Raw genomic sequence first — 9,500 nt, 5'->3', positions numbered from 1 at the left:
TTTTTTAAAGCACTTTCTTTGTGCCAAGCACTGTACATAAATAGAAAATATACACACATGCAAATGGAGAATAGCCATGGGAAATGTTCGGCCATATTAGGGCTCTACAGAGAGACAACCAATAGGATATAGATATATGAGAGGGGATATATTGGGGGAATAGGCTCGCATGGAAAGTCCCATGATAGGCGGTCTGCAAATTGGAGAACCAGGGAAGCTGGCAGCGTGGTTCATCCAAGTCTGAAAGCCTTAGAAACAGGGAAGCCAGTGCTGTAACTGTCAGTCTGAACCTGAAGACCTGAAAACCTAGGGAGCCTTTGGTGCAAGTCCCAGAGTCCAAATCCCAGAGAACCCGAAGCCCTGATGTCCAGGAGCAGGAGAAGAAGGGTGTCCCCACTTTAGGAGAGAGGGAATTTGCCTTTCCTCTGCCTTTTTGTTCTATGTGGGCCCCATACCATAATCCAGTCAAGTTGACACCTAAAATTAACCATCACGTCAGCCTCATTAATAAATGCAAAATAAAACGAGAATCCTAGCATTTCCTGTCATATTGAGTGAAATTTGTTTTCACATAACAATTGCCAGAGTTGGCTAAGCTATAATAAATGAAACATTGTAGTTTAAGCTTCAAGACTCATGTGTGTGCCCTCTGCATATGTGGCATGAAGCATGGCTCTAGCCTGGGGGACCCCCTCTGCCTTGGAAGAGGTGGTCCTAGGGCTGTCCCTTTATCTCCAGTGACACCTGCCCCTCGTGGGCCTCATCCAACATCCAGACCTCAAAGTTGACCTCAAAGAGAATGATCTGGACAAAGTGCTGTTCCACCATAACCCCAACTTCATCACCAATGAACCCCTCAAGGATTGGCATGGTGGGAGCTGAGGGCCAGGAGCAATGAGGACCTGGCTGGCTGGACCACACCTGCAGAGATCAATGAGTGAGGCCCAGCCTGGACAAGCATCTGCGAGCAAGTTACAGAGGTGGCTATGGAAAACGTTCCAAAACTATCAATAAACATTTTATATCCATGTACTAAAACACAGGACTACATTTTCTTCCTATTATTTTTATAAAAAGTGATATTGCAATATCGTTATTGCTCAAAACGGCAAAGAATGTGTAGCTCTTCACAAAAAGACAATAACGGCTGGGCGCGGTGGCTCACGCCTGTAATCTCGGCACTTTGGGAGGCCGAGACAGGCGGATCACGAGGTCAGGAGATCGAGACCATCCTGGCTAACACGGTGAAACCCTGTCTCTACTAAAAATACAAAAAAATTAGCCAGGCATGGTGGCAGCGCCTGTAGTCCCAGCTACTCGGGAGGCTGAGGCAGGAGAATGGCGTGAACCCGGGAGGCGGAGCTTGCAGTGAGCTGAGATCATGGGACTGCACTCCAGCCTGGGGGACAGAGCAAACCTCTGTCTCAAAAAAAAAAAAAAAAAAACAATAACGAGTGATGAGGATACAGAGAAATTGGAGTCATTCATTGTTGGCGGGGACATAAAACAGTGTATGTACTTTGGAAACAGTCTGGCAACTCAAAAAGTTAAATGTATTGTTACTAAGATTTTATCTACTTGGCTGGGTCACACAGTATGCAGATATTTAGTCAAACATTCTGGGTGTGTCTGTAAGCATGTTCTTGGACGAGATTAACATTTACGTCTGTGGGCCGAGTAAAGTGAATTGCTCTCCCTAATGTGGGCAGGCCTCATCCCATCAGTTGAAGGCCTGAATAGAACAAAAAGGCTGCCCTTCCCCTAGTGAGATAGAACTGCTCCTACCTGACTGAGACGTTGGCTTCTTCCTGCCTTCGGACTTGCACTGAAACATTGGCTCTTTCTGGATTTCAAGTCTGCTGGCGTCTGGACTAGAACTGCACCATCAGCTCTCCTGGATCTCCAGCTTGCTCGTTATAAGAAGTCTCTACTTCTGCCGGGCGCGGTGGCTCAAGCCTGTAATCCCAGCACTTTGGGAGGCCCAGACGGGCGGATCACGAGGTCAGGCGATCGAGACCATCCTGGCTAACACGGTGAAACCCTGTCTCTACTAAAAAATACAAAAAACTAGCCAGGCGAGGTGGCGGGCGCCTGTAATCCCAGCTGCTCCGGAGGCTGAGGCGGGAGAATGACGTAAACCCGGGAGGCGGAGCTTGAAGTGAGCTGAGATCCGGCCACTGCACTCCAGCCTGGGCAGCAGTGAGACTCCGTCTCAAAAAAAAAAAAAAAAAAAGAAGTCTCTATTTCATATCTACATCCTATTGGTTTTGTTTCTCTGGAGAACTTTTATTAAGATAGTTTGTCATGTGACCCAGGAATTCCATTCCTAGGTACATACCCAAGAGAAATAGAAATTAAAAAACATCCACACATAAATCCGTACACAGGCCAGGCGCGGTGGCTCATGCCTGTAATCCCAGCACTTTGGGAGGCCGAGGCAGGCAGATCATCTGAGGTCAGGAGTTTGAGACCAGCCTGGTCAACATGGTAAAACCCCATCTGTACTAAAAATACAAAGATTAGCCGGGCATGGTGGTGGATGCCTATAATCCTAACTACTCGGGAGGCTGCGGCAGGAGAATCACTTGAACCCAGGAGGCAGAGATTGCAGTGAGCTGAGATGGCGCCACTGCACTCCAACCTGGCCGACAGGGCGAGACTCCGTCTCAAAAAAGAAAGAAAAGAAAGAGAAAAAGAAAAAGAAAGAAACCTGTACACAAATGTTCACAGCAGCATTATTCACAATAGTTAAAAAAAATAGAAACAACTGAATGTCCATTAACTGATGAATGGATAAAATGTGATATGTCCATACAATGCAATAGTATTTAGCAATAGAAAGGAATGAACTTGATATACGCTATGATGTGAATGAAGCTTGAAAACAATTTCTTCCAGATCTCAGAAAAAATAGTAGTAATAAGTGAAAGAATTCAGGCATAAACGACTACAATTGTATGATTATGAAATGTCCAGAACAGGAAAATATATAGAAACAGGAAATATATTCGTGGTTACCTAGGGATGAGGGGACTGAGTGGTATCAGCGAAGGGGAATAGGGTTTATTTTTGGTCTGATGAAACAAAACGTCGTAAAATTGATAGTAATGAAAGCTGCATAGTTCTGTGAATATACAGTAAAAGCCATTGAATTGTACACTTTAATGGATAAATTGTATGGTAAGGTAATTGCATTTCAATAAAGTTGCTAAGAAAAAGAAAATGCAGCCAGAAATGTAGTGAAAAAGTAGGTTGAACAACGTGGAAATGCTCTCTCACCATACGACTATTTTTACTTACAAATAAGGCATTTTCAAATGTTTCAACCTATTGATAATTAAAACCAATGATGTTGTTTTATGATTTTTGAGGCATCTTTTTTTTTTTTTTGAGACAGGGTCTCGCTCTGTCACCCAGGCTGTAGTACAGTGGTATGACCAGGGCTCACTGCAGCCTCGACTTTCAGGGTTCAAGTGCTCCTTCTACCTCAGCCCCCCAAGCAGCTGGGACTGCAGGTGTGCACCACTATGCCCAGCTAATTTTTTTTTTAAAACTTTGGTAGAGACAGGGTCTCACTGTGTTGCTCAGGCTGGTCTCAACTCCTCAGCTCAAGCAGTCATCCCACCTCGCCCTCCCAAAGTGCTGAGATTACAGGCGTGAGCGACCATGCCTGGCCAAGGTATCCTTAAATTTTCTATTATTCTAAATATTCACTTTTGTACTTAATTGTTTATTCTTTTTCTTAAAGGGCTTCCCCAAGTTGCATGAGTTCTAGGCCTCAAACACCCAGATCCCAGGGTGGGAATGTGAAGAGACAGAACCTTTTATAGGACAATTTGACAATGTGTATTAAGAATTTTCAGGCTGGCGGGGCACAGTGGCTCACGCCTGTAATCCCAGCACTTTGGGAGGCCGAGGTGGGCGGATCACCTGAGGTCAGGAGTTCGAGACCAGCCTGGCCAACATGGTGAAATCCCGTCTCTACTAAAAATACAAAACATTAGCCGGGGGTGGTGTCGGGCGCCTGTAATCCCAGCTACTCAGGAGGCTGAGGCAGGAGAATTGCTTGAACCTGGGAGACGGGGGTTACAGTGAGCCAAGATCACACCGCTGCACTCCAGCCTGGGCATCAGAGCGAGACTCTGTCTCAAAAAAGAAAAAGAAAAAAATTATGCCGGGCGCGGCAGTGGCTCACACATGTAATCCCAGCACTTTGGGAGGCCGAGGGGGGTGGATCACCTGAGGTCGAGAGTTAAGACCAGCCTCATCAACACAGAGAAACCCCATCTCTGCTAAAAATACAAAATTAGCCAGGCATGGCGGTACATGTCTGTAATCCCAGCTACTCAGGAGGCTGAGGCAGGAGAATCGCTTGAACCCAGGAGGCGGAGCTTGCAGTGAGCCAAGATCCCGCCATTGCACTCCAGCCTGGGCAACAAGAGCGAAACTCCATCTCAAAAATAATAATAATAATAATAATAACTTTTAAAACATCCATACTGCTGATCCAGCCATTCTATTTTCAGGGATCCCTACACAAGGGTGCTAGAGGGCAGGGCTTCTCAACTTCAATGTGAGAACTGTCTCCTGGAACTCTTATTAAAATGCAGACTGATCTGCTAGGTCTGGGAGTCATGTCCAGCAAGTTCCCAGGTGATGCGGAGGCTGCTGGTCTACAGGCCCTCTCTGAGTAGCCAGAGGATGTTCTTTGGTTATGTCCTCAGCATTTCCCCCCACTCCCCTACATCGTGCAACAGCCACCCTCACATGTCTTGCCACAGTTGCCCGCTCAAGGACAGACTGGGAACCCAGACCCAAGACAGTCAGGGCTATAGATTCCCTCCCTCATCCCAGCCTTTCATCAGGTGACCCAGTCAGAGCAAAACAGGCCACTCCCATGGTCACGAACAGAAAAGTTTATCACGCAAGGGCAGCAGAGGAGCCAGCCTGAGGGCACCACTGCCAACAGAGAAGGGCAAACCCTGAAGAACTCCAGGGAAATGGAGCAGGATCCCTGACTGAGCCTTGCCCAATGCTTCTTTCCTCTTAACTGCTGAGTTTCACCACTGACTCCTGTTTGCTTCATGCTTGTTTGAACTAGGTTCTCTGTTACATGCAACTTGGACGAAAAGTCCATGACAGCATAATTGAACCTAGCAAACACTTGAGACAAGCCGAATGCCTCACAACACAGGACTGGTCAAATCAATGTTTGCATATCTATATGATAGAATGATGAGGTGGCCATTAAAAATCATATTCTCAAGAATATTTGATATCATGGGAAAATGCTCAGAATATACTCTTAGGAGAAAAGCAGGACACAAAGAGGGAGCACTAGAAGGAAGTCAGCTTTCCTGGATGCTGGAATTATGAATGATTTCTAAGTTATTTTTTTATTGTCATTTTATTTCTGCATTTCTAGCATATCCTACTTCTCATATTCCTTTCTGTTTCCAGTACATATGAACAGTCTATTCCAGGATACCCTTTATCTCATTTTTAAATTTCTCCAAGCATAATGGATACCTCTTATTGTGATCCAATCTACAGCTCAAATGTTGTCTTTTATTTTGAGACAGGAGTGTCACTCTGTCACCCAGGCTGAAGTGCAGTGACATGATCACGACTCACTGTAACCTTGACCTCCCGGGCTCAAGAGATCCTCCTACCTTAGCCTCTTGAGTAGCTGGAACTACAAGGTGCACCATGATACCTGGCTAATTAAAAAACTTTTTTGTTGTAGAGATGGGATCTCACTATGTTGCCCAGGCTGATCTTGAACTTGTGGGTTCAAGTGATCCTCCTGCCTCAGCCTCTCAAAGTGCTGGAACTACAGGTGTGAGCCACTGTGCCTGGCCCAGCTCAAGTGTTCTTTTAAAACCCTGTCACTGAGCCAGGCACAGTGGCTCATCCCTGTACAATCCCAGCTACTTTGGGGGCTGAGGTGGGAGCATTGCTTGAGGCCAGGAGTTCAGGACCAGCCTGGACAACAATAGCAGACCCCGCATGTAAACAAGCAGAAAACACTTCTGTCCCTGTTCTGCTTCCAAGTCCTTAGTGGTTTCCTGCTGGGCTCAACAAAGGCTGCAGAGCTAATGGGGTCCTCAGGCCTTGCAACTTTAGCCTGCAACACTGTTATCTAGCTCACATCATTTTTTTTTTTCCTTTTTTCTCTTGGAATGTGCCAGGCTCTCTGCTCCCTCAGGGATGTGATGTACATGGTTCGATTTTTAAATTATTTTCTTTTTTTTTTTTTTTGAGAGAAAGGATTTCACTCTGTCGCCTAGGCTGGAGTACAGTGGCACGATCTTGGCTCACTGCAGCCTCAACCTCCCAGGCTCAAGTGATCCTCTCACCTCAGACTCCTAAGTAACTGGGACTATAGATGTATGCCACCATGCCCAGCTGATTTTAATTTTTTTTAGAGATAGGGTTTTGCCATGTTGCCCAAGCTGGTCTTGAACTCCTGGACTCAAGTCATCCTCCCACCTCTGCCTCCCAAAGTACATGAATTATAGGCGTGAGCCACCAAGCCTGATTTTTAAATTCTTTATAACATTCTGTATTTTCCAAATTTGCTACTTGATCATGTGCTATTTTATAATCAGTGCTATTAGGAGAAAGTTTATATTGGTATGGGAAATTACGAATAAACTCAAAAACAAGAAATGACTTAAATCAAAACTTTCTTTTAAAATAGAATTTGTTTTTGTAGAGCTAAGGTCTCACTGTATTGTCCCAACTGGTCCCAAACTCACAGGCTCAAGTGATCCTCCTACCTTGGCCTCCCAAAGTGCTGGGATTACAGGAGCGAGACACCATGCCCAGTCCCAATTAAAATTTTCTCACAGTGTGTCTCCCTATTTCATTTCGGTTCATGTGATAAAATAACACGGCCAGGCACAGTGGCTCACGCCTGTAACCCCAGCACTTTGGGAGGCCAAGGTGGGCTGATCACCTGAGGTCAGGAGTTCGAGACCAGCCTGCCCAACATGGTGAAATCCCGTCTCTACTAAAAATACAAAAAATTAGCCGGGGATGGCATCAAGCGCCTGTAATCCCAGGTACTCAGGAGGCTCAGGCAGGAGACTAGCTTGAACCCAGGAGGCAGAGGTTGCAGTGAGCTGAGATCGTGCCACTGCACTCCAGCCTGGGCCGGAGAGCGAGTCTCCATCTCAAAAAATAATATAAAACTAAACATAAAAATAACATGGTAACACCCGCTGCCCCTGAATGTTTGCAAGGAGACTTTGGAGAAGCTGTATTCAGACTAAGGAACGACTCCAAAGGCTGCAATTTCAGGTGCCGTGAGGAAATATTTTAAGGCAGGTATGTCTTTGTTCTGCCTCGGATGCTGAGCTTTGATAATCACTTGCACCGGTTTGTAAGGCTGAATTTGATAATCACTTGCACCGGTTTGTAAGGCTGAATTTGATAATCACTTGCACCGGTTTGTAAGGCTGAATTTGATAATCACTTGCACCGGTTTTGGTTTATCTGGGCATAAGGCCAGCTTTTCTCTCAGTGGAGAAAGGAGCCTCTCTTCACCGTGCATCACCCACATGAGTACTCTTTACCTCTGAGTGTTATTTCTGGCCCCTCTCTTTTTGCTTTGTCAGATCTGTATTTTATTTTATTTTTTTACTTATCTGCTTATGAATACATAGTAAATTTGCACAGTTCAAAATTAAAAGCATACAAAAGGGCATAAGAAGAAAAAGTCTCTCTCCCATCTCATGCCCTAGAGCCCAGCTCCCCTCCTGGGAGGCAAACTGTGTTGGCAGTTTCTTGAGATTCCTTCCAGACATATTTATATGCTTTTTAAAAAGCAGGATTATACTCACGTTATGTATCTAATTTTGTGTGCTTTTTGTACCACTTAACACTAGAGTAAGAACATTAATAGAGAGTTATGTAAAGAGATTAAAATGTTTCTTAACATTAGCAGATACTCTTCATAAACATTCATAATGACTGCAAATATGCCGTCCAACGGAGATGAGCCACGTTATTGTTTACCGCTGGACAAATGGAGTTTTCCCCCTTAAATCCTCCGATTCTGTCCAAGATGAAACTATCCACATGAGTTCAGCTAGAGACTGCAGTTTATTTCAGACCCGGATCGGCCATTTGCTCCCTGGGGACACAGGGCTCTGGGGTCAGGAGGAGGCCCAGCGCCAAGCCAGAAGGATGAGCGGGTGGTCCCTGGTCTACGTGGCCTGCAGGGGCCGGCTGTGTGGTCCAGGCCGGTAGAGGAGATATATTTAACTGGGTCAGATGCTGCTGACTGTGTCATGGCCCAGGAGGATTGTGCTGTTGGTAAACAAACCAGAATGGCCTGGCTGCAGCCAGCCCTCCCTCCTCAGCTGGCTGACCTGGCAGGGGGTGTGAAAAGCAGAGGAGAGCATGACCAGAGAGAGGGCTCAGACGCAGGGGCCCCTGCAAGGCGCCTCGCCCAGGCAGGATTGGGAAGTGGCCTTGTCTCGCTGCCCTTAGTTGCTTTTTTCCCTCTTTCCCTCCTGCCTCTACCAACGCAGCACAGCCTGGGCGGCCCAGGAGGCATTTCTGCTCCCTGCCTCCTCCCACGCTTCTCTCTCTCCCTCCAGCCCAGTCAACCTTATTTGCCCTGCTAAGTAAATGGAGTTCATTCATTCATGCATTCATTCATTCCATTCAACTCATTTAGTCATTTATTTATTAAGCAAAATTCTTTCAAGGACCTAAGATAAGCCAGGCTTTGAGCTGGCCTCCAAGAATACAACAGGAGGCCGGGCGCGGTGGCTCACGCCTGTAATACAACAGGAGGCCGGGCGCGGTGGCTCACACCTGTAATACAACGGGAGGCCGGGTGCAATGGCTCACACCTGTCATCCCAGCACTTTGGGAGGCTAAGGCGGGCAGATCACCTGAGGCCAGGAGTTCAAGATCAGCCTGGCCAATGTGGTGAAACCCCGTTCCTACTACAAATACAAAAAGTAGCTGGGCATGGTGGCAGGCACCTGTAATCCCAGCTACTTGGGAGGCTGAGGCAGGAGAATCGCTTGAACCCAGGAGGCAGAGCTTGCAGCGAGCCGAAGTTGTGTCACTGCACTTCAGCCTGCCTGGGCAACAGAGAGAGACTCCGTCTCAAAAAAAAAAAAAAAAACCAAAACCAAAACCAAAACAAAACAAAACAGGAACATGCCAGCTCCTGCCTTCCTGGAGCTTAACTCTAGTGAGATGAGAGATCATCAAATAACTAATTAGGTATTGGTGAAAAATAATGCTATCAAGAGCAATAATAACTAGGCTGGGTGGGTGGCTCCTGCCTCTAAACCCAGTATTTTGGAAGGGCCAAGACGGGAGGATCATTTGAGCCCAGGGTTTTGAGGCTAGCCTAGGCAACATAGGGAGACCCTGTTGCTAAGTAAACAATAAATAAATAAATAAATAATTAAATAGAAAAGAAAAAATAACCACAATAATAACCAACAGTCACATAGTGCCTTAAAGTGTAT

This window comes from Colobus angolensis, unplaced genomic scaffold (assembly GCF_000951035.1).
Source record: "Colobus angolensis palliatus isolate OR3802 unplaced genomic scaffold, Cang.pa_1.0 Scaffold420, whole genome shotgun sequence".
Taxonomy (NCBI): Eukaryota; Metazoa; Chordata; class Mammalia; order Primates; family Cercopithecidae; genus Colobus; species Colobus angolensis.
This window is presented reverse-complemented; position numbering follows the sequence as displayed.